The 26,645-nt window shown below is 34.1% G+C and overlaps 1 long non-coding RNA gene across 1 annotated transcript in view; it reads left to right on the top strand.

Moving 5' to 3' along the window:
- LOC106103799 overlaps positions 1-26,645 on the top strand; it is a 46,456-nt gene that overhangs the window by 17,606 nt on the left and 2,205 nt on the right. The window contains exon 3 of the long non-coding RNA XR_001225636.1: positions 12,039-12,308. This is a non-coding gene — a long non-coding RNA (uncharacterized LOC106103799). The remainder of the gene's footprint in view (positions 1-12,038; positions 12,309-26,645) is intronic.

The raw sequence follows: 26,645 nt of genomic DNA, 5'->3' as shown, positions 1-26,645 counted from the left end.
TTGAGAATATTTTGTTTTTGGTGTATTTTGTTTTGTTTTTAGTGCATTTTGTTTTGTTTTTCGTGTATTTTGTTTGGAAGTCGGTTTTTTATTAACTTCTTGCGGACGAAGTCAGGAGTATAAACTAGTAGTTTATGATTATAATATTGAGGATGGTCATAGTGTTACATAATATAAAGTAATTAATTTTATGCAGTGTATTAGTATTTTCGTTTAACAAAACAAATTTTTAAGCAAACATTATCAACACACATCACAAATATTATAGAGATGGTTTGAAAATTCTTCGACTTATGTAGTTTGAGGGTATGTATTTCGTTTATAACTTACAAATTTAGATTTATTGACCATATAAATAACGTATGTTTACCCAAGGCAAATATCGCGAAAGTTACGAATGTACCGGTTTACCTTCCTCGTAAGTTCCTATATGGGTGACCTTATCCCCACCTGTTTTCAAGAAAAACGAGTCTTTTACGAATCGAACGCTATGAGACGCCAACGCAAAGGTCAACGAATGTCACAAAAACTTGAATCCTATTGAACTGACCATTACTATCTGGTAAATATTCGAAATTTGAATTTGTCTCCTAATTATTGTTCCTAACAACACTACTCGAATTGACCGAAGTCACAATTATTATTAAGAGATCTGTATATTTTATTTTAATACGAGCTGTCGCCCCCAAACTTCGTTAGCGCAAATTTGGACCACCAGTTACGTTATTTTGACAGCGCGGATTTTTTTTTAAAAGTAGCCTGTAATACGCCCGCCTATGTCAGCTAGCTACCCTTCAGTGAAAGTCCGATCGAAATCGGCCCATCCGTTTCGGAGATTACCTAGAACAAACGCGGCTTGCGGACTGACAGACAGACAAACAAGAATTTTTAAATGCGATTTTCGTTATCAACAACGCAAATACAACATCTTCCTGAAATTTGGAATTTTTCTTTTGATATTACAGACACTCCAATTTTATTACATGTATATAGATATAAATTATATTAATATCTACAATATAAATATAGATTAAAAAGTCGACATTTGTTAATAATATTTAAAATATTTGTATCGTGTTTGTGGTGCGATGTCGTGCGCGCAACCTTGCCGCGCGCTGCGCAGGTCAGATTTTTCGAAGGTCGATGACTCGTAATCGCCGCGAGTTATTATTATTTTGTCAGTGCACCCCCCGCGCCGCACCCCGCATCGCCCGACACACTGCGCTACGAACTACAATAGATTGCTTACTTTTCGTTTCTTATACTTAAACCAAATAAGAAATAATCTTACTAAAATTGTACAAGCGAAAGTTTAGATGGATGATTATTAGCGTTTGTAGCAAACGGCTGAACGGCTCTGGATGAAATTTACCATAGATGTGAGCAGTGTGGAAGAACACATAAGCTACTTACATTTTTTTAATACAGAACAAGAGTTCTAGTTATCAGTTATTTCTGGTATTTTTATTGGAACTATTTAAGTTACTCCGTTTAGTAGTGATATATTTTCAAACATTTAGTTATAACATGCATTCAATGGAGCTTGTAAACGGGGCCGGCAGCGGCGCGGCGGAAGAGTCGCTTCGTCGCCCCTCCGCCTCGCCTCGCTTGCTCTCAACTCAACTATCACCAATCATAAATCTTAATACGTCCACGTCGATAATGCTGCACGCTGTTTGCTGCAATCTCTTCATATTAGTAGTAGTTCTAAAATCAATAGAAATAATTGTTAGAAAATGTTAAAATTAGTCGCCAGGGATAAAGGAAGTGTTTGGTCCACATCACAGTAAGAAGTTGCGACGATAAAACATAGAAGCTGTGAAAGTATTTTGTAAGAAAGGTTTTTACGCTTAATACAATATAATAGGAAACGATAACCAATCATCGTACAATAATTAACTAGGCGACAAAACGTTGCTATCTCGGTTTTTTCCCAACCGTCACCTCTCTCTGTCCCTACGTGAGAATAAGCGGAAAAACGCGCCATCTGTCGAATACAAGGTTATACGCTTCTATGAAATTCAATTTCAATGTTGAACCCTAAGTTGATACAGCTAAAATACCCATGCTATGCGAAAAAACCTTTCAGCCGTTTAAGCTACAAACTCTACCAAACATCCATCCATCATCTAAACTTTCGCATTTATTATATTAGTATGGTAGTATGTTCACCTAGTGACTAATTAGTATTAGGTTCACTTAAGTTTCAACGGAGTGAAAATCAAGTTACGTATGTAGTTCGGAAACCCATTTCGTGGAGTTATCGAACCAACACTAACGATTTCTTTACAATACATGGTTGTCGGATTAACATATTTTATAACGTTAACAGCTTTGGTGACCTTATTTCCTACTAGCTGTTGCCCCCGACTTCGTGCACGCAATATTAATATAAAAAAGTTGCCTAAATTTCGTCCGTCTATCAGGTACCCTTCAAGGAAAGTCCGGTCAAAATCGGCACAGCCGTTACGGAGATAACTCGGAATAAACTCGGCTTGCGTACAAACAGACAGCCAAAATGTTAATCCAATTAGCGACGCAAATTTTTCATCTTCCCGAAATCTGGATTTTTCTTTTGATATTACAAATAGACACTCCAATTTTATTATATGTATAGATTAGCATGTCCATCACTATTATCAGTAATGTCATACATCTAATTTTATTCATAGTATTATCAAGGTCTATCAAGCTTGAATAGATAACATCCGTAAGTACATCGATAATTACTAATGATAACTACATGTCACGTGATGAATGATTTTGGCATTTTACTCGTTTATTCTATAAATAAAATAAAAAACGTAATTCTATGTGACTGAAATGTGACAGATGGAAACATAGGACAACATCCCTATTCTGCTAACACCAATTTCATAATTTACCATCAATGGTTTTATAAATGTGATATTCTGATGAATTTTTACAACACGACAATTGTACCTTAAGTTAAACTTAACATATTATTTTTGACGTGAATAATTTGCACTTTTCGGTTGAAAACAAAAACAATTGCTTTTTGTTATCTTAAAAAAATACACAAGGTATGCAACTCGCGAAAAAAGGCGCAAAATTGCTGACCCACTGACCCAATTGCGGTGTCCGTGAGCACGGCAAGGTTAGGCCGGCGGCGCTCGCACTTGCGACACCGTGCAGCCCCGCACGCCGACATAAACGCTTACGTGATAGAGATTTAACGATAGAAAATATCTTTTAAAACTTGTAATTTATGTGAGAAACGGTCTAATACTGAAACGAATCTTAAATACTTCGCGTCGTAAGCGACGCTTACACCTAATAAACGTCAAAATTTATAAGTAATTTGGAGTTTAAGCTTGGCCTTATAATTCAAGACTGTTACATTAAATACCGTTTCAGTATTCGGCTGTATAATACACTGTTTTAGGTAAATAAAACTGACTGCATTGAAAAAAGTTATTTCAATCTTCAAAAGCATTGTTTTTTATCTATTTTACGTTATGAAGGAGTACTAAGTTGACCTTGTAAACAATATTCAATCGGAAGTATTGTATTTTGTTATAAATTAATAAAAAAAATTGGATTCAGCAAATATATTAAAAAAATACGTAAAACAACTCCTTGTATCTATTCGTTAATACAATAAAAACTACATGAAATAGTGATACTTCGCCTAAAAATCAGAATCAATATACCTGCTAGTATTAGATATCATGCTGCTGCTCCGGAAGACACGTCCTATTTACACAAGGCCGTCGTTGACACTGATTGCTCCTAATTTAGCACCACTCGTGTCACATGAGAAGGTAGTTATGATTTATGTACTTCCTAAGGATGTTTATGGGACCAGTTTTATGACGATTGCCGAGATAATACGGTATGATAGTACAAGCAGTTTTAAAGTTTTAGCAGTCTCTTCTTTTAGTATTTAGTACGTACCTAATTCGTTTATTTTAAACTTTAGATCTTCGTTATTCGGTGAATCAAAACATAGTGATGCAACCTGCTTATTGCGACAAAGAAATTCAAAGATATGTGTGAAGTCAAGCAACTTGCATTTGACCAGCGTGGTTGACTATGTCCTAGTCACCCTCTACTTAGGGTAGGCTCCGAGCTCCTTAGTGGGAACATATATTGAGCTGGTGGTGATGAATATAAATCATTTCTGCTTTCTACATTATCACCGCCAGACGTCTTGCTAGCCAAAAACATCCCACCGTCATCCATTCAATACTATCTTTTCCATGAAACATAAGACAAAATGTCATTAAATATAAAATATTACTACATCAAACATCGCTACAACTCAACTTTGTCAACTAGGCTATGTATTTTTAAAGCACGTGAGAATAAGCACAAGCTTTTATTTTTTGTGAAGCTGATTTCGTGTATAGAATTGGTATGCGCGACGGCCGACGGTCCCCAACTGACCGTTTCTTATAACGGCAACGAATACCATCCGACTACCGAATAAACTTTCGTGACTTTTTTCTCGATTACAGACTATTATATTCTCATCTCGTTTTATATAAATGTTCGTATTCTGCAGTTCATAAAGCAGAAAATCATACTCATCTCATCATCATCATCTCCTTATCCTACTCCCGTAGGGTCGGCGCAACAGGTTTTTGTCCTCCACATAACTCTATCATACGTCATCTCAGTCATCACTCCCTTTTTGATCATGTCACCTTTTACACAATCCATCCATCTCTTTCTAGGTCTACCTCTACCGATGTACCCTTCCACACTCATAACTAACGTTCTCCTTGTAACATGCGATTCATCCCTCCTCATAACATGCCCATACCATGCTAACCTTTTACTCCTAACCTTCTCTATTATGGGGGCTACTCCCAAACTTCCTCTAATATACTCATTTCGTATCTTATCCATTCGTGTTACCCCACACATCCATCTTAACATTCGCATTTCTGTCACATGTAGTCTTCTTTCATCCGTCCCTTTTACTGCCCAACATTCAGATCCATACATCATGACAGGTCTTACGACGGCCTTGTAAATTTTCCCCTTTAATTTAAGTGGAATTTGAGGGTCGCATATTACTCCTGTGACCTGTCGCCATTTCATCCATCCCGCTTTTATTCTATTTGTCACGTCACGGTCAATTGTTGCCTAACATGTCAGCAATGGGGATGTTTCCTAATTTTTGGAATTGCTTTTATTATGTAGATAAACCGTATCTGAATATGAAAAAAAATATAATAATATATACGCAACATTTCATTACAAAAACACTTAACTAAAAACAACTTCTCCAAAGACCGCGAAAACGCCTCATGACGTCACTTTCTTGCTTACAAACCTCGCGTCGCGGTCTGTCAAATTTGAATATTAACTACTCAAATAACTTTTACTATTTTTTTCGTCATATTGATCGAAAATTTGCTCGTAAAATATGTCGTAAATATAAAAACACTTAATAATGGAGTCCTCATAATATACACACGAAAACTCAATTCTTATAATCATTTAAAAAAATATATAACTACAAAATGCACTGACATTTACTGAAGTTGGTCACACTGCCATGTTCTATGCGAGAAAGTGACGTCATTGGTGTTTGAGATCGAGTAATGGAGGGTAAAAAATATTGCAACGTTTTTAATTTATATTTAATTTGAGACAAACATTCAAGGTCTCTAAATGTTATTATAGGTTATAAAATGCTGTCTTTAAAATATTAAACATAACTTTATTTGGATTTGTAACATTAGGAAACATCCCCATTGCAGCATATTTTTGAACAATCATTTTTTGTAATGAAAAGCCCTACACTTACGTCACGCTTTAGGCTATATATTTTCACGCCGTTAAACTTAGGGGTAAATATTTTGGATAAAAAACTAATGTGGAAAAGAGACCATAAGTTGTTGCCAACATCAAGGAAGCAAGGTTGCTATGGTTTGACATCATGTCATGTCATTTTGACATTTGCAATTGATAATTTGACAAATGTGAACAATGAATTGAAATTTCTATAATTTCATGCGGATGAAGTCGCATGGGAACAGCTAGTACTTAATAAATGCGAAAGTTAAGATGGATGGATGGATGTTTCTTAGAGTTTATAGATGCTGAACGGATTTCAAAGAAATTTGCTTTAGATGTAGGGTATAGTCTGAAAGAACACATAGGCTATTCACTTTTGTTAATTTTTTAATTCCACCCGAACGGAGTCGTGGGCAAAAGCTAGTTTCATATTAATCTATCCACTAAATGTAACTCTGATGACACGAGAACTTTATTTGTTACTTATTAGACGTATTTTCCAAAAACAGTAATATGGATTTTTCCCTGTTCACAATGTTTACTGTAAAATATTTAATACGTATGTAAAAATTATTATTTTAACAGGTGTTTTTAGTATGATTTTGCTTATCAATTGTACTTATTTTTCGCAATATTAGCGACACATGTACGGTGAGTTCGTCGTCGTGCAGAGGGCATTCCCTTCGTCCTCGCACGGCCGTTGACATCGCCGTGTAGATAACATAATTCATGCCTTTCGAAAAAAATCGATAGCAACGCTACATTTGTAATAAATAACCTAAAAGCAATATCGAGTCTTAAAACTAGTTGAAACACACGATTTTACCCGTCGGAATATTTTCAGTTTCTAAAGGGCGAAAAAATGACGTTATATTGTGTACTGGCGTAAAATACTCCTTCTTAGTAATATAACTCTATCGCAAAACTAATCATTCAAATTCAAATGATAGCAAGATAAGAGTGTTAACTCTTCCGCTATAGATAATTATTAGTAGACTAAAGATAGAGTAAAGTTTACTAAAACATTCGAAGTTAATTTTTACAAATCTTTATAGCAAATACAATAATAATGCAAAATCTTCGTGAAAAAAAAAGAATGTAAACATAAATATTAGAGGGAGTTTGAAAGTAGCGCCAGTGGTGGAGAAATTGAGAAGAAAAAGGTTACCGTGGTATGGACATGTTATGCGACGAGACGATAGGGACATAAACCAGAAAGTGTTAAGAATAAATGTGTAAGGCTACAAAGGAAGAGGAAGAAAAAAGTATAAATGGATTGTGTGAATGAGGATATGCTTAAGAAAGGAGTGGATTCAGATATGACGACTGATAGAGATGTATGGAAGAGCAGTACATACTGTGCCGACCCTCCATAAGGGATAAGGGCAAGTTGATGATGAATGCAAAATCTTCGCTACGTACAGGTAATGTTTTTTAATCATACTTCTTACTAAAACTTTTTTAATTTCACGCGGAAAAGCCGCGGGCGAAAGCTAGTGTTACAATAAAACTGACAAACGACAAATATAAAAGGAAAGTACGGAAGAGGAAAATCGAGAATAGATGCCAATTAAAAAGAACAATACAATAAATATCTCACGCTTTAAGGCCATTCGGGAAATGGCCATGGATAAAGAAAAATTATTATACGAAGATGACCATCAGATTTATCACATTGTATTTTTTTTAATATTCTGGTAAAACTATTGTAAAAAACATACTTGCGATTTACCTTATTTGATAAAAACAAATACAAACAAAATTTTCCTTAACAGAAACAATAAATCTTGCGTTTAATTTCCGAAATATGCGTACAAAAACTATTGTTTCAAGGATTTCATGTTTGGTATAAATGTTCAGTTGTGAAAACCCATGACCGTTTAGTACCGGTTTCATTGCTCTACCTCTTTTCCTTGAATCGTAAGAAACATTGGATCTAGACATTGTATACCTTAACCTATATTTAAAATTCAACTAGCTACTAATTAATTACATATTACGTAATTTAGATATGTTCTCTCTTAAGCATGAAGCAAGCGATAAAATGATAATGTATTTATTTACATAACCGCGAGATGGCGCATAGTTGACGCCACGTGAACTTTAAAATACGACCTCGTTGCGAAAAAGAGGGTAACGGTAGACTCCAGAGCCGGCACGAACTAAAACCGCACGGCCACTTGGAAAGTAATCGCCTGGAAACGGTCACTTTCTCTCCGACAGGTCTCAGTTTCGTGTCGGCAGTCGCGCGTGCTGCTACGTACGTCTTGAAATAAGAAAAAATTAAAAAAAACTTCTTACTAAGTTTAGTGATTGATATGTGTAACATGTTCTCATAACCTGTAGAAAAATGGATTTTGACATATTAGAAGATAGAAAAGTCAAAGCTAAAAACTACGTGAGTTCAAAACTAACATTCTTATACTTCCTACGACATAACTTTGTGTATTATGTCGCTTGTTGTTCATTTACTAAAAGAACTCAGAGTTTCTTCTATTTTTTAAACTAGGTTTAATTTTTTACAATACGGCTGCTGACGCTACTGAATACAATGCAGCTATAAAATAAAGGATAAAACTGAATAGGTTATGTATGCACATGTTAGAATCGTACTCAGATTCAATAAGTAAATGCTACAACTACAGTAATTTAGAGAGTCAAACATCTAATTTAGTTTCAAGAATCATTTGAAGTTGTATGGGAATATATTAAATATGGACGTCTGTTAATAAATGAAAGTGACAGCTGACCATTTCCTTGTGAGGCAAACCTGGATATGAATAGAAACAACAAGCAACTTTACAAAGCATATATTCATTAATTCAATTAGTAAAACAACACAATATTATAGAGATCTCATAAATAGTATTAACCAATACAAATTATAAAATGCAATTCACATAATTGTCATGATTGACATTACTTGTCCAACAACCCATATATGCTTTTATATACAAAATAGCTTTGTACAAATGGTAAGGTTATTACAGTTATTTATTAAGAGGTATTACAGTGAATATAAAATAGGTTACTTAACTCTCCATGGTCAGGCCCATGGTCCGCTCCTCGAAAGTCCACTCGCTACACTGACTCCACGGAAGAGAGAGTGTTCTGACCGGAAGGGTCTTTTTATACCTCTTTTACATTTTAGCTGCCAGTACTAAACATCACCACTACGAAGGTTAAATTAAGTATAACTAAACTATTTCACACGAAATACATAAATAGAAAATAATTATCATTTTATCTCAGTTGGTATTAAGTACCACATTTTAACATCAAAGGTTCTAATAAATAACACTATTTTGTCCTATCTATCACACACGTACACGTGTTTCAAAATTTCAATTGTTTGAATATTTTTTACCTGAAAATTGATGTTGCAAAGACGAAAATAATACGTTTATATTTATCCTACGTTCAATTAGCTATGTTGGCCAATGTTCGTAGGTAAAATTGGCACAGTTCAAAATAACGTGCGAAATGATTTTAATCGATTCAATCTTAAATTTTATATGAACGTTTATATGTGGTATTATCTATGAATCGTTATTTGACGGTCATTTAGTGAAAGGTTCGCAAGTCCGCCACGAGTTATGTTGCCATTAAAAATAAAGAAGTGGTAAGGCGATGACTTGGCGTAGGAGCAAAAAAACATGAATGCCCGCGTGCGAGCGAGAGGTGCGAACTGAACCGAACAAGTGCGTTACCCCCGCGAAGATTATCAACGTATATTATTTTTATTTTACATCGTGCGTAGCGGCACAAATGGCCAGTAATACGTGCTCTATAGTTTCTTTTGTAATTTCAGTTAAAAAATAATGTCTGCATCTAAACTATCTTTTAATTATATCTTTTTACCTATTGGTAGTAATATCAACATTTATTGTAACTACGGACGTAATTAAAGCGACATTATAATTATTTTCGTTTTAAGATAGCGAAACCAGTTTTCTACTATTGTTTGACCTTACGAACATTTACGTCCTTTACCTGTCTTTCAATTTAATTTGAATATGCTTAATGGTTTAAATTTGTCAAGATATTTCACATCTATTGCATTATTAAGGTAATTTCTAACACAATATTTTTTGTCAATCAAACCATATACCAGGATCCGTCTGTGGTATGTGGTGTGTAACCACACACATCTGTGTCATGTCTGTCATTACAACTGGATTGGAACGTGACAGGAAACGTTTTATATTCCAATGTGTTCCCAAACACGATAAGGATTAGGCCAGTCAACATTCACAAGAAACACAACAATGTGAATAATAACAACAGTCACTGCATCGTAATTAGGGATGTGACTACAAGTCGAATATCAGATTACACGATAATGACGAGAAATCTGTTGAAATTGATTGATTATTTTTCGTATTGGCAAATGCCAAAACGAAAATGATACCAAAATGTTAAATAACACACTACACTAATATTAGAAATAAGAAAGATTTGTATTTTTGTATGTACCAAATAATCCTATAACTACTGGAACAATTCTTTCACCATTATACACACCTACATTGTCACTAACAGAGTTTTTGTTTTTAAATTCTGCGCGAAGTCACGAGTAAACGCAAGTCTGTTACATTTTTTAAGTTAAAGTCCTACTAATAAGGGGCGTAACGAATTACTCTTTGTTGTGTTTATATCAATCAGTTAGATTCTAATTAGTGAGGTAGGAATAGATCTTTTAGTGGTACCCAAAGTCACCCGCTTTGCTTATCAAAACAATTCTAAGATAATTATTAATTATGAATAATAGACGTGACGTGTCGAAAGAAATGATCAGTGGCATTAACAATGGAGCCCACGCATAGTTGGAAGATCAGATCATCGTTGTCACCTCGGTGTGGTGTCATTTTTTTTTTTTCTTTATAAGAGAAGGGGCAAACGAGCGGCGGGAACACAAAGGTGGTCAACGACGCCCATGGACATCCGCAACACCAGAGGAACTACAGATGCATTACTCCGTTTGATTCCATGTACCTACTTGAGACTTCAGAACTTAACAGTTCTTTTAATTTACAGCTCTACCTGATGATAATTACGATTATGTTGAGTGAAAACATACGACGAACATGTTGTAATATAGTAAATAATTTTTGTTTTAAATTAATTATGGTTAAAATTAAATAAAAGAGGGCTGCCTTCCCAAACTCTAATCGAGTTATTTGACTACGATGTAATTAGCTAGTTGGTTCATTACATGCAATAAACGTTCTTTTGAAAGCTCTAACTATACATAGTATTTTATCATAACCATTATGATTCTCGTCTAATTATCATTCTTAATCAGTCCCTTCGTATTTACTTACGCGTTACGTTTATCAGCAGCGGTTATCTCATTGTGTGGCGTTTCCTTCACTTGCTCTCGGATAACACGCCTTATCGCACGTGTAATCTGCCATGTTTCGAAATTTACTTCTTTATTTAACAGCTAGTTCAGTTAACACAAGTTACGTACGAACCTTGCTCGAAATACATCCCGCGAAAGTTTTTTAAAACCTGTTCCATAGTTACGGCACGGCCCGCCTGTGTGTGTTAACCTCATATCCGTCCGTGCAAGCGCACGGGGACCCTGTTTAAACTATGCAGTGATAATATTGTGCTGATTAAGCAAGCATTGTTATTTGAAGTAGCAACCGAGTAAGATGACCTTTACGCTCGAGCGCGTGGCCATGAGAACTCCTGAAGGTTGCGTCTGCTCGTCGTATAGTCGACTGACACCTCACCTCACCTCCATTCCTAATATAAAACGTACAATCAGATAACTCGTCTCGACTGCTTAAAAATCTATAAAACCAAACAAGCAAATTGTGTTAAAGATCGCTTCAAACTTCTTTATTCATTTCAGCATAAACGGGTCTGTGGGCGTCAAACAAATCAACCTAGAAACTTTACCGATCGTATCACTGTGTGAGTGCCGAGCCAATAGGTCGACCAACCAGTCGACCAGACGGTCTCCCCCCTCGTATCTCCTCCGTCTGCTCCCCCTCTCCCTCCGTGCTCCCTCCACCTCCATTGCGCCAGCCAGTCATCGTGTGGTCGTCGATTCGTTTGTACGCGTCGCGCCGTGACAAAGAATTTCTTTACGTCTCTGTTCATTTTGTGCTCACTTTAAATTTAATTCTAGTCAAGTGAGTACGCGTCATATGTTGTGTTCCTTCCTTGTGAAAGAAAAAGTTATATTTTGATTTTGTTAGTAAATATTTCATGTAAAATATCGTAAAATTTATTACCGCTTTGTCTTGTTACAGGTACCTACTTGGAACTGGGTGTGAGCCCAGATACGGTGTGTGTAGTTTTATGTAATCGTAATAATACTTTTGAAGCGTATGTCAAGTGGAATTTTGTGAAGTATCGTGTGTGTGCCCTTCACGGATTGAATTAAGTGTACAAATTTTTCTGAAGAAAAGTGAAGTGTTTGCTGCGCAAAATACTTTCTTATTGTTATGCTCAGTTAACAAGTGACCAGTGTCCTCATTGGATTGTAAACTTTACTGGATTAAAACATTCCCATGGCAACTGTAAGTAATTCTTTTTTATGTATTTTCTTCATGTTTCAGTAAACTGGTATACTATAAATAGTTAGCATCGTTGTTTAAATTAACAGATTTAATTTTAAACAAATCAACAGCGAATTTAAATGACAATTTGTTAAATTTCGTGAATAAAATTAATTGTTTTGATATTTAATTGATTTTAAATACAAAGAATCAATAAATAAAAATTTGCATTATGTTTAAACAAAACTAGATTATAAAACGTTGAAAAGTTGCCAATAACATCGGAATTAAAGACGATATTGCAACATTGGCCTTTATAACGCTTATCTATGTATTTATTTATACATATCACGACACATTGTAAATTCTTGAGCAAGGTTATTGTCCAATGAAAACTTGAAATCGTTAATAAATGAACGCCATCTTAAATTGGCTGCCGAGACATCGTATATGAGTTCGATAAATTATAATCCAAATTGCGTTTAATAAAATGCTCGGTTTTCAATTGTTTTATTTCTTTTATATTAGATTCGAATCTCAGTTTTTTATGGTTGTTACTATAATATATAATTAGATTATTTAGTGCCTGTACCACCAAATTTTAAATTGTCTGATAACAATCCAACGTGTAAATGGAAGTATCGGAATTTGTTACCTTATCTAACAGTGACGTAATTTTTAAGCTATCTGAGCCTGTATCAGCCAGTGGTGGGACAGGCTCTTTGTGGTTTCGAGATTTTGTTAAGTTACCTTTTTTATTTTCCAAAAAGGGACTTGCCGCGGCCTGTCGGCTGTTTTTCTATTTTTTAATTAATGTTTATGACAAGCATGTGGTGAAACGCGTTACAGATGTTAGCCCCATGCTTCTCATGTGTTCGTTATAGTGATGTTTTGTATTCGATGTCGTTGACATTTCATTATAAACTCCCTCTGATACGATTGCGCATGCGGCATGTTAGATTAGGACAAACAGTAGTCTTGTGTAGTATACATACAATGTACTAAAAAGTAATGTTACTCAGCACTGTACTAAAAGTAACGTTATCCAACGGCTTCTGTTAATCGGACATTTGGCACTTTTAGTACACTACACGATATCGATGTTCGCTTCTTCGTTGTTTGATTTGATTGTATATTTGCTAGATTGAAGTATCCACCTTCGGTAATAAGAATCAAAAGTGGATAAAATCATTTATAACTTAAATTTATATCCGCTAATAACATATGATTGACCCTGCTAAAAATATGATGTGAAGTAATCTATAATATAACCATTGTTATATTCTATTCATATTATTGTTTTCTCACAAATCTGAAGTACTAAGCGTACTAAAAGTGTGTACTAGTACGTTTTCCAATTGTACTAGTACGGTGCCCACTTGCAGATGTCCGATTAAGCCCAAGACTAACAAGCAGAGAGTGACTTTTTGTTTTGACTCTATACAAATTAAACGATGAAAAATTAATACCAGCCAGTCTCTAGCTGGTGAAAAAAGTTTTTTTATATTGAGTTGTGTTTTATATTGTTTTGTTTCTTTATATTTGTTAAATTACGGGTTTGATTGTGTTTTAAAATTCATCTTCGTAAGTAATGATAATGAACGGATTACTTTTTCGACAAATAAAGTTGTTTGCAAAAATTATTTATTGTGCTGTTTAGTTCTTTGTTGTTTTTACTTTGGTTTTACTTGTAACCCATTAAGCGCCGTTTCTTAATGTTCATGGCTTTTGTTAATTAAACTCGTTAGGTTAAACTCGTTTTTTTTTATAATACCGTTAAAAGAAACTATGTCAACTTTTCTATTTGCAGTTTGTTTAGTAACAGAAGAAACAATCGAAACAATCTCGTGAAAGTATTAATTTTAACATAGAAAAAAATAAATGTATTATTGCTAAAGGCCGGACTTTTGGTATAAAAATATGTTTAACATTATTAACGACAAAATGATGATTTCTTGTGACAGTTAAATAGTTAGACGAGTTTGGCACTGAACATTTTATATGATTACGAGCAAAGATACATTTATACATCGCTGTTAGTCCTTTTTTTAATAATTTGTATTGTAGTGACATTTTACAAGCGTTTGATGGTCGATTGTCACGTGCGGCTACCATGTGTGCTCGTGTTTTGTGCTCGGAACAATCGAAGTGGGCCGGGTTTGTTCAATTGGCACATTGTTAACGTTAACTACTTACTTACCTTCGGCTTTTATGATTATAGCTATGTGATTTAAATATTACAAAAAAATAGAAATAAGTCCGAAAGCATTTGAACACTTTACTTGTTATCGGTACGTACGTATAATTCGACAGAAAATAAGCTATACGGAGTCTGCAAATCTTTTACATCTTTTTTTAAAACCTTCTAAAAACGATTCGATCTTTACATGTCGAACCGAATTTTATATCGATTTATATTATGGAATAGATCTGGCAAGTTGATGTACCAGTTTATTCGAATAATAGCGTGTTGCGCGTGCTAGTATCGAGTAGAGAGGCGCGCTGCACGTCAAGTGGGTCAAGGCGCGCGTTTCCTACCCGCGCTGCGCTGACGTCGCCATGAGGAAGCCGACACAGCCTCGAATTACCTCTATTGAGATCGCGTTTATATCCAATTGCTATTGCTACTCAACACTAATGTTCCGATGGATATCTTGTACAAGGCTATAAGGGTGCTATAAAATGTATATTGTTAAAAAACTGAATGCCCTTTTAATCGAAATTTATTAGTGCTCGATGTTGCCATATACCGGGAGAAAATTTAAATTAAACTATTTTTTATGTCTTAGCAGTATTAGAAACTAGAACAGCATGTTTGAAAGTTTATGTATTATATAAACGTTTCAGTAATGTTACGAAAGATTTTATTACGTTATTCATACACGCTAGGCACTAAATAGTGAATATTCTTAACTTTCAAATTTTAAGTACATAAAGCAGTCACAAGGTGCCAACCTGAACATTATATTGCCCTAATATTCCGACCCGGTTATACACGTTGAAAGTGTTCCACTTGATAGCCATTATCTATTAGAAATTTAGGCCAAGGATGTCATCGACTTGTGTTTACAATTTTTATTACTATTTTTTAAAATTAGCTAAACGAATAGACCGAAGGACAGAGTTGTGACACACGAATCATATTTTACTTTATCTTGAACAGAATCATTAACTATTTCATAATTTTTAAGAACTTGATAAGATAGTTCTCTAACTATCGTTAAATCAAAGTAATAGAAAAGAGACAAAATAAACACTTAAGACGCGGAATTGAAATTTGTATCACAAAGTTTAAAACCTGGCAAGCAGTATTAATGCTCTACTTAAGCTTATCAAGTTAAAGTAGAGCATACTGCTATATTGTAAGAACAACCATGAGCATCGGCTGGGTATATATCATCGAAAATTTTGATCGTATGTTGTATTGTCCAATCAATCCTAGCTATGGATATAATTAGACCGTTGACACTATTCGCAATCACGCACGGAATATAAACAAACATGCTTATCTCTCATAGATAAGGTGTTGCACCGAATGTGAACCCCGCTCCACTTAGATATACTATCACCGAACTTATGATAAAAGTCCTTTTCACTTTCCCTCGACATCCAAATCACAATTCTGACTACAGATTACAAGAAGCTAACTCAGATGCTATATCTTCAAATAGTCTTCACTTCTTTTAAATAGAGATCGAAAGGACCATCGCAATGACTGAACTTTTTTACCGTTTTAAATGTTTTAATACCGCTCAATATGGATACATTATCTAACTTCTAGATTACAGCGATTAATTTGACACCGGAATTTATTAAAATGTTTTTATCATACGCGTACAAGACTAATTAGTCATTACTAAATTTAGTGTTTAAATGTAGCAAAAAAGTGATCGATTGCACAAACCGATAACAGTAAATTAAATTAACTTTCAAGCACTGTATTACGGTTACTTAGAAAATATAGAAAGCCTCGGGGAAGACAATCAATAGTGCAGTAACAGTAAGTGATACTTCTATCCTTCACCTAGGTGTCGGCTGACCCGTCCTCGCACATTTTACCACCCCTACTACCTTATGCCCCCGTGGGGACCTTGAAGTATTTCGAATTTGCCAAGCTTCGCCACTAATGGTATAAGACGTGTCATTCCGCGGCATCCGCCTAACATTGACTTTCACATCGGCATCGTTGACGTAACTATGCGATTAGGTAAATGTTGCCCGTTGCCGCTTTCACCACTTTCACCACCCACTTCCGTGTTGCTCCGAGCTTAGCTGACATCGCTAACGTTTCTTATTCGCTTGCATTTTAATATCCAATCACGCGAATGATTTGACCCGAATGCGCGTGACCATACCGGTTTAGAATAGCTTGCATGTATGTTAAATATAACTGTGGAGTTCTTTTGATATGCGACGATATGGTACATGTGATGTAAAAGTATTTACGCGTACACATTAGTAAGGGATAAATAAATAATCATGACTTAATCATAATTAAGGGTTTATTAGTAGAATCCAGGAGCATTTACTTTCAGTAGTATAGCTTATTGCCAGCTTAGTAGTAAATTAGCTAAGTAATTGCATGTAACCTTGAAAATTTAACCGTTACTAGCGAGTTATAAATAATTTTAATTAACCGTATGATACGGAGGTCATAGCAGCTGTTGACACGCAAGCTATCTAATTACGTAGTAAATCATACATTATTTACAATGACATAGCAAGCAAAATATGCCAAATGTTATCAAGCAGCTGATAACGGCTACTCGTATACTTCCGATGTTGCAAAGCCAATAACAACATTGTTGTCAAAATAACTAGATTTTCTTTATTTGAGTTACGAATTTATAAAAAAAAAAACAAGTTAATTGAATTAAAAGATAACATTTTATGAAAATTGAAACATAAATATTTTTAATCTTCAGTGTATATTAAAATACATTACGTTAATGCAATACAGATGATTAACTATTTAAAAAAAATATACAGACGAATTGAGTATCTCCTTCTTTTGGGAAGTCGCTCAAAAAGAAACGAAAACCCCTGAACGAACTAAAAGAACCACTATGAATCATCTGTATGTAACTCTATCTGTTTTAGATAGAGTTCGCGATTTTGCCTGAGTATTATTTATACTAATATAATAAAGCGTAAAAACACACTCCTTTGTGGCGTAAGAAGACAGCAATGGGGATGTTTCCTAATGTTACAAATCCAAATAAAGTTATGTTTAATATTTTAAAGACAGCATTTTATAACCTATAATAACATTTAGAGACCTTGAATGTTTGTCTCAAATTAAATGTAAATTAAAAACGCTGCAATATTTTTTACCCTCCATTACTCGATCTCAAACACCAATGACGTCACTTCTTCGCATATAACATGGCAGTGTGACCAACTTCAGTGAATGTCAGTGCATTTTGTAGTTATATTTTTTCTAAATGATTGTAATAATTGAGTTTGCGTGTTTTATATTATGAGGACTCCATTATTGAGTGTTTTTATAATTACGACATAAGTTATGATCAAAACATTTTATGAATATTACAAAAGAAAAATATATCAAAATTCATAAGAGTAGCTTATAGTACAATTTAATTTATACCTGGTCACACTGGTGTAGGACGCAGTCACTGTTTACACACAAACATAATCTTCCACGAGAAGCAACAAGTGTAATTAATACGTTAAAAGTATCACCTTCTGTTCATTTTGGTTTTTTCATTTTTATCTCCATTACTAAAAACAACTTTAGACAACAAAGATTTACGAGTATTATCAATCAATGGTTCTTTCAAATTGACAGTGACAGGCCGTGACGCGAGGTTCGTATGCAAAGAAGTGACGTCATGGGACGTTTTGGGGGGAAATGAAAGAGTTGCTTTTATTTACGTGTTTTTTTATTGAAATAATGAGTATTATATTTTATACTATTTTTTTTCGTGTTCATACATGGTTTATCTACAAAATAAAGGCTATTCCAAAAATTAGGAAACATCCCCATTGCAGCATATTTTTTTTAATAAAAATCCCTACATTTACTATTTTCACGTTTTTAACTTAGGGGGTAAATAAATTGGATAAAAAACCCTAATGTGAGAAAGAGACCGTACTCTACGAGTTGCCAACATCAATAAGCAAGATTGCCATCGTTGTCATTCGTTAATTTGAATTTTGACATTTGCAATTGAGTTTCACAAATGTAGTTCAGTCCAACTGTAATATTGTTCCTCGTCATCGATCAAATAAAATGCAGACATCAGTATGAATAGAAGTTAAACAGTTTATAAGTAAATCTATTTAACATTAGCTAGAGTAGGTCGCAGGGAGCGGCGCGACATTGGCCCGGTGACCCACTACAATGTTTTGCTCGCTTCCACACTCGTTGGCTAAACTTTATCATCTTAACAGACCTCTGAGATCAAGGTCATTATCATACTAATATTTTAACAAAATTTTTTTTTTACTAATGTGTGCACTTTAAAAATATACTTTCACAACGGTATTTACTATCGTAACTGATGAGTGATCCTATCACTTCGTAGGTATTGCCTCATATTTGTGGGGCTACATGTCTTCTCTTTTAGTAAACTAATTAATAATTAAATTATTAGGCTATTATTGCACCGTTTGAAACCGTGACCGTGTTACATATCATTATTACGATATTTATGTAAAACAAATGCTCATTAAAAGTTACGAACTAAATCTGCATCGACTGAGGGAATCTGTCCATCATATTTTAAGAGTATCATCTAAAATCTTGACCTGATTTTTATTTGGACAGATGTTGAATCTTACATAAGACATTTTAAACAAGTTGTCATATGTTTGAGTGAGGAATGTGACAGGGGTCAATTTTAGGCTTATCTGATGTAACTGTAAACCGGTCCGGTGTGTGAGTTGGCGAAATTATTCGCTTATAAACAGCTATTGACCTACTGACACACAAACAGAGGCTGTGGAAGGCGAACGAGTCGCTTGCGTGTCTCGCCCGACTCGCGCTTCGGTAACGGTTCCAGTTACTTTCGTATAAGACTTTTTTTTCGTTTTTAAATCCAATAAGAAACTTTATACTCTGTAATGTCGATTTCGTAACGCATATTAACTGCACGAAATGAAATTCAAAAGTTTTACGCAAGCGTATGCTTATTTAGCTTATTTATCTTCCTGTTTCATGACACCGTCCATTAATTCTAAATGCGAGACTTAATTCAAAAAATAATTCAACATAGGTACACCTTACTATTCGTTTAATATCGACACATTGCTTCTATATCGATTAATCTTAACTTACTAATTTTATAAATGCAAAAGTTTAGATGGATGGATAGAGTTTGAAGCCTAAACTACTCTCTGGATCTCGATGAAATTTGGCATAGATGTAGAGTTTATTCTGAAATGTGACGGAGGCTACTTGCTTTAGGTTTTATTCATTTCACGGACGGTCGCGTGCGAAAGCTAGTAAAGAATAAAATATAGATATAAAAGTGATAAACAGACGGACATGTAATATACGTTAATGCAGGTGAATGTTGGAGACATTCCAAGCTCGCGGGGTCTGGTTGTTACAGTTCAGAAATAGAAGCAGCGCGTCCTGATAATACGACCTATTTGCGTTCCAACAAACGTACGTACATCATACGATCTACGAGCTGTTTCCGCGAAAATTCGTTATATGTAGTAAATTATATAAATACTAGTTTTCGCCCGTGACTCCGTCTTCGTGGAATTAAAAAAAACAAAACTGAGTAGCCTATATGTTCTTCCAGACTATCCACTACATCTATATCTAATTTCATCGAAATCCATTAAGCCGTTTAGGCTACAAACTCTAACAAACATCCATCCATCTGAACTTTCTCATTTATAGTATTAATATTAATATTATTTTTATTTCTTTATTCTCTTATTTTTATATATAATACATTTCACATGATTTTCTTAAAAAAATAACAAAATAAAACATATTATATAAAAAAATAGTAAGTCCACCGGCTGCGGATATTAATATTATTGTTACATTTTTAACCTGCCTTTCTTCGCTCATACGTCAGCGTGTCGTCGACAATTTATATGTGTGACATTGTTTATTAATGCCAAATATGGCTAACGTAATAATAGGTTAAAGATATCGATAGTAACGGAACTTAATATATGGTTTATAAATGGTTTAAAAATATTCCAACACTAATACTGTAAAAGGATTGGGAATAACTCTATTTCCCTTAACTTGTACTGATGCGAACATTAAAGACGGCTCAACTCACGTTTTATAATCCGGTGACGGCACCGACTAGTTTACTTACCCGTACTGAGTTATATTTTACTAAAATTATAAAATAACTAGCTGTTCCCGTGCAACTTCATTCGCGTGTAATTATGAAAATTTATTTTATTGTTTACATTAGTTAAATTATCATGTACAAATGTCAAAATGACATGACATGATGACAACCTTGATTCTTTGATGTTGGTAGCAACTTATGGTCTCTTCCCACATTAGGGCTTTTATCCAAAATATCGCCCTAAGTTTAAGGGCGTTAAAATATATAGGCTAAAGCGTGACGCAAGTGTAGGGCGTTTTGTTATAAAAAGAAGAATTCAAAAATATGATGTAATTGGTGACATTTTAGGCAACAAAGAAATGTGTGTTTACGCTTTATTATAATAGTATAGATTTGTGAATACAAACATTCTTAGGAAAATAGAGACACGTTTTGATTCACCTTGACATGAAGAACTAGTATCTGGCATTATCTTTGACCTCGGGGTTTTACGGGGCTTTGCAAGGCTTGCGATGCGTTTAAAACTACTTTTTTATTAAAGTTACAAGAAGTACATGTTTGAAGTAACTATAGACTTATGCGAATTCCTTAGTTTAAATGTTTATGCGTTCGATTATTGTGCAGGTAGTTACAATACATCTATACGCGTTATTATCAAACAATTCTATATAAAAAGATATGAGCATGTATAAATAATAGAATACACAGCATAGTACATCTATCGCTGTAAATATTTACATTGTTCCGTACGTAATACATAATCTAAACGTCAACCGCTATTTATAGTCGTAGCTATGTGATAAACGTGCGATCCCGATTCGTGATAGCAGTATTAGCGGGAAATCAGGAAACAGTAAAGTCGTACATCGCGAACTATAAACAAAGATTAAAAATAGAGGGCGCTTTACGACGCGTAAAAAATAGATCGAAATATGTGGGCCAGAGGAGCGCCCGCGCATCTCTGATATCTGAATATCGCATCGAAGTCTATGTAAATTGTTTACATATGTACAACTGCATGTTTTGATCAATTATATTGAGAATTTAATTATAAAGGCCTTGACAAACCGGTCCGACAGGATTTAACTTGAAATTAATATTTTTTTCAACTTGTTAACCTTTTGAGATAGACGAGGTTGCTTTTTTCTACATGAAATAACAATCACGAAGCTTTAATGATGAAGTATTGACTATTATAGATACTTATGTCTATAGTTACGCTAAAGTTGGGTTTTTGAAAGTTAAATAAAACAGTACTTTTAGCTACATAAAGTTTTGCACGCGGCAAATGTTCAACAAGTTTATAGACGTGATAATAGTAAAGCAAATCGTTTCCGGCTCGTTTGCACATTTATACAGATCCTTAAATTGTTGTTTACAACCTTAAGTCCTTTGCTTAGCATTCGTTATTCTTAAATGTACATTAGATTGTTCCAAAATTGTCTACTAAAGTAAATGGTATCGTATTCTGTCTCATACATTTTTGTTTGTGAAAGCATAAACAACTTTTATCAAGTATTATCAGTGTGTTTATTTACTTTTATATTACCTGTACAATATGCATCAAAGTTAGATAAATCGTAGATATAGAAGATGGTTGATAGCATATTTGGCTTAAATATATCTTGTCTGTCAGTATGACAGTGTTTGCCAGGAGACAGAAAAGTCGGTTAAAAGTCGGTAAAAAGAAATGTTTCACACATTTCAACTCGCACACCATCAGAAAGTGCAATATTGAAACAGTTTATTTATATAGCGACATTGTGTCTAAATGTTTTGGCAACTAAACAATGACATCGTTACAATATAGCTTATAGAGAATAACACAAACTGTAAATTAACTTCGTAACCAAATATATAAGTCCAATATTCTCTTTTCTAAGCAACGGTTATGGATTGTATCAATCGATTAGCCTCAAAGGAAAGTGAAAGCGTCTACATTCAGTTGCGTTGCTTTAAAAAGTCGATATTGTACGTGCTACATACGAGTGTTAATTTTGTTCTGTTCGAGTCGGCGCGACGCCAACCTCCTCGATCATTCGCTTCAGACCCACGCACTGACGCACTACACTAATTAGTTTATATAGATATTTATGTGCCATTACCAAAACTTTTACGAAATATGTAAACACAATTCACTCATGATACAAAGATGGTTAGAGAAAATTCTGTGATGTTTCCGTATCAACACACAATAAATTATATTAAGAAGTAACATATGTTTCGATATACCGATAAATAGACATTCCCGTATTATGAACGCTCCTGCTTATTAGCATTTACATTCTTTGCTAAGCGTTTAAATACTTATTTATTTACTTTGTCTAATATGTAGATATCAGGTATGCCACGTCATGAGTTTTGGAACATATCCACACGTGGAAATTGTTGGCATACGTCACGTGCTATCACATTTGCCAATGTCCTATAATAAAATTAGCATGTTACTGCGTCATATGGTGTCAAGGCGCGCTTAGGTTAGTTTGAACATATGACAAGTGTTGACTAATATAGTTTTCAAGATAAGTTGTCTAAAATACATGTACGTCTATGAAAGTACGAGGCAATGTTTTTCTGTGGTCGCATAGAAGTTCATTGCAAAGGGTTACGCTGCGATCGGTTGGTGGATTCTAAACTCTCATATTGGGACTTGAGGTTAGCGAACGGGCCGGTTTTGGTGAGTCAGAAGACTCACATAATTCTGTCTTGCCCCCAAAAACCAGTGAATACGAGGACAAGACATATTAAAGTAATTATAAACAGGGGAAATCAGTTTTAATTTATCTAGTTTTCCTGATAAGAATTTATTTAGTCAATTATATTCACCCCATATAGTGTTACGGCATGAACGAGGGGAAATTTTCATAATTTTCGTTCCCTCTCACCCCTGCTCGGAGACACTACGACGTGTTCTGAACGGGGCAGTAGGTATAAGGGGAATAGAGTCTGTGTATATCTGTCTTGTAAGATTAATTTCGTGTAAAATTAATGGGTTTGAGAATTGCGACACTATAACTCCATATAAATCATCTCTTAAATCAAAGACACAACACACTATAGCTAATGTTTATAATATTCTAGTTATTGGATTAAAATATATTTGTAAATTAAACTCTTTGACAAAGTTTAATTGTCACATTTTTACAAATAAAACTGAGGAAAATATACTAAAACAAAACTCCAAACTCCAAAACTGTTAAACTCCAGTAAAACCTGATAATATATTTTTAAATCCCATTTGATATTTCCAAGATGTGCTCAGCTATAAATATGTAAAATTTCTCGTAAATTCATCAATTACTTACATACGTATCCTTTATATAATAAAATATGTAATTTAAAGGATTCTTAATCATTTAATAATTCGAGGCCTCGACATGTTTTCAAATGCATATATTATATAAACGATGGACTAATAAATAATGTTTTATTAAGAATGAGATAGCTGGACTACTGATTTACGATCTTGCGGTCGTAGTTTCGAAACCGTGCCGCTCAGTACCGACGAACCAATGAATAACGAGGCGTGTCATCTCCTATCTCAAATCACTACTACGCAGGATTTCATATTGTCAGTCTGGGTTTCGCTGTCCAAGATCGTTCTTACCTAAAATACAATTTTATAGCTAGTAAAAACTAGTGTTATATTAAGTAGGTAATATAGTTTTCTACTAGTGAAAGAATTTTTGGAATCGGTTCAGTAGTTTTGAAGTCTTGATTAAAAAGTTTAGATTAGTATTGCTTAGAAAGTAATAATAACTGTAGAATATTATCGATTCTATTCGATTACTAGTACATATACGTATACTAGCATAAAACAATGGTGACTAATTTTGTTAATTCTTAATGTAAACGTAATCGTCTTTCCTGTTTATTAGCGAGAAATGTCGTCACGCGATTTCTAAAGAAGTACAATAATTTTTCAAATCTTAATATATTTAACGCATGTTCACCTTCTACGAAGTAATGACGCATATTCAAGCGTAAATACGCTGGAATAAGCACATTATAACACCCGCATATCGTTTACATAAAATATTTGTCCACTTTCACTAAACTGAATTATTTACATACCTAGTTATCGATCACAGTGCATATGCATTTATTTTCCTCGTTTGAAATTTTTCCAAGCTCTGTTAAAACAACGTTAAATGTTGAGTAGAATAAAACATGATAGAGATCAAAATATGAAAATATCCCTTTATTTTTATTAATAAAATTAAATAACTATCGTTCATACAAAATGTGGTGTATAAATAAGATCAAATTAAAATGTTTCATTAATTGAGTTAAAGGTTTTCGAGAGGTCGAATTGTTTGAAACAAAGTAAAACAAGTTGTACACGAAAGTGTTGTAATTTCTGCTCGCAGTACTTTTCGGGAGTTCTCTTTGATCGTGCCGAAATTGCGTGTGCCGCTTCCAATTTAATCGGATACCCAAAGTATCGAAGTTTCAATCGATAAGTTATTTACGAACGTCACTCTGTTCGAAATTTAAAATTTAAAAACTGTTTCGATCAAAATTTTGTAAGGATTTTTGAATAACATAAAACTTTAACACGTGGCGCTTTTTAGGGTAAATAATCGTTAAGCTGCTAATTTAGTTAGCATCAAGACAAAAACAATAATTACGTAATAATAATGATCCCTTGGTTACAATCGTATTCACATTTCATTATAATAATGTCATTGGGAGTCAAGTTACGGTCAAACAAAAAGCGAAGAAGTTACGATTCACCTTGTTTCGCGCGCAGCGAGTTCATTGACCCGGCACAGCTGTGAGCTCTGTACGTAAATAGTGCACACATGTACACAAACGCTCCACTCGTTCCGCCCGATGAAAAATTGGCTTTATCTTGCTTTCTACATAATGGTCGAATGTTGTCGCACTCATGATCGATTTATGTTCGAATTAGAGTGTCCTTAATTCAATTTGATGATGCAAATGCAAATCTTACTGATTCTATGTTGTCTTAGTTTTTAATTTTTTTTTAATAGAGAATTTACATATATTTGTTATTATTTTACTTTTAATGGCAGAGTGATGACTATTCTTAGCTTAGATTCATGGAAAAATTTTATTATATAACCAATATAAAAAAAAATGTAATTTATTACTTATTTTTATAAAACGTTAAGCTAAAATAACTAGTTTGTTCAAATGTATTTACGTCAAGCGCCATATTAAATCTCGTACGGTCGGAAACAATGATTGTTTTATCGTTTATGGATGAAAAAATTTCATTGTCTCGACCATTGAGACAAATATCTCGGTCTGAATAAGAGACGATGAATTGTTAATATCAATCATAACATAGGTAAAGATAAAAAAGTTAGCGATATATTTAAATAGAAACTTATTACTGTATATACGGCTTTAGTAGTTTTAAATAAAAAATAACGGCAGACAGTTACGTAACAGATGTAAACCCAACAGAATGTGTTATGCAAATTGTACTATTATGCGTTTTTTTATTCAACAGTATCGTTTTACAAGTCAATTGTGATGTGAATCGTTTGCGCCGGATGCGAATGTAGGCCAATGTCCATACACGCCAGGTCTATCAAAAAAGGGACTTATTCATTGAAGGATTTTTAATGGACTGTGACGAACCTTGACATTGAACTTTTTTAAAAGTCGACTACAATTTGGAGATAAAACGGGGCAATACAGATGTACATGTTATGCGACGAGACAATGGGGACATAAACCGGAAAGTGTTAAGAATGTATGTGGATGGCTACAAAGGAAGAGGAAGACCGAAGAAAGTATGGATGGATTGTGTGAAAGAGGATATGCTTAAGAAAGGAGTGGTTTCAGATATGACGGCTGATAGAGGTATATGGAAGAGCAGCATATACTGTAACGACCCTCCATAAGGGATAAGGGCAAGTTGATGATGACAGATGTAAGAAGTTTATTCGCAGAATAGATGGGATAGCTATAATAATAGCAATTATGCGATTTAATCAAATTCATATCAATCGATTCGTATTCGATATTAAATCGATTCTATTGTTGAATCATTTATTGGTAATATACTTTACATTACAAGTGAAGTTTTTAA

Source organism: Papilio polytes, unplaced genomic scaffold (assembly GCF_000836215.1).
Source record: "Papilio polytes unplaced genomic scaffold, Ppol_1.0 DF823731.1, whole genome shotgun sequence".
Lineage (NCBI taxonomy): Eukaryota > Metazoa > Arthropoda > Insecta > Lepidoptera > Papilionidae > Papilio > Papilio polytes.
The sequence above is the reverse complement of the archived record's forward strand: the minus strand, read 5'-3'. Positions and strand labels throughout refer to the sequence as shown.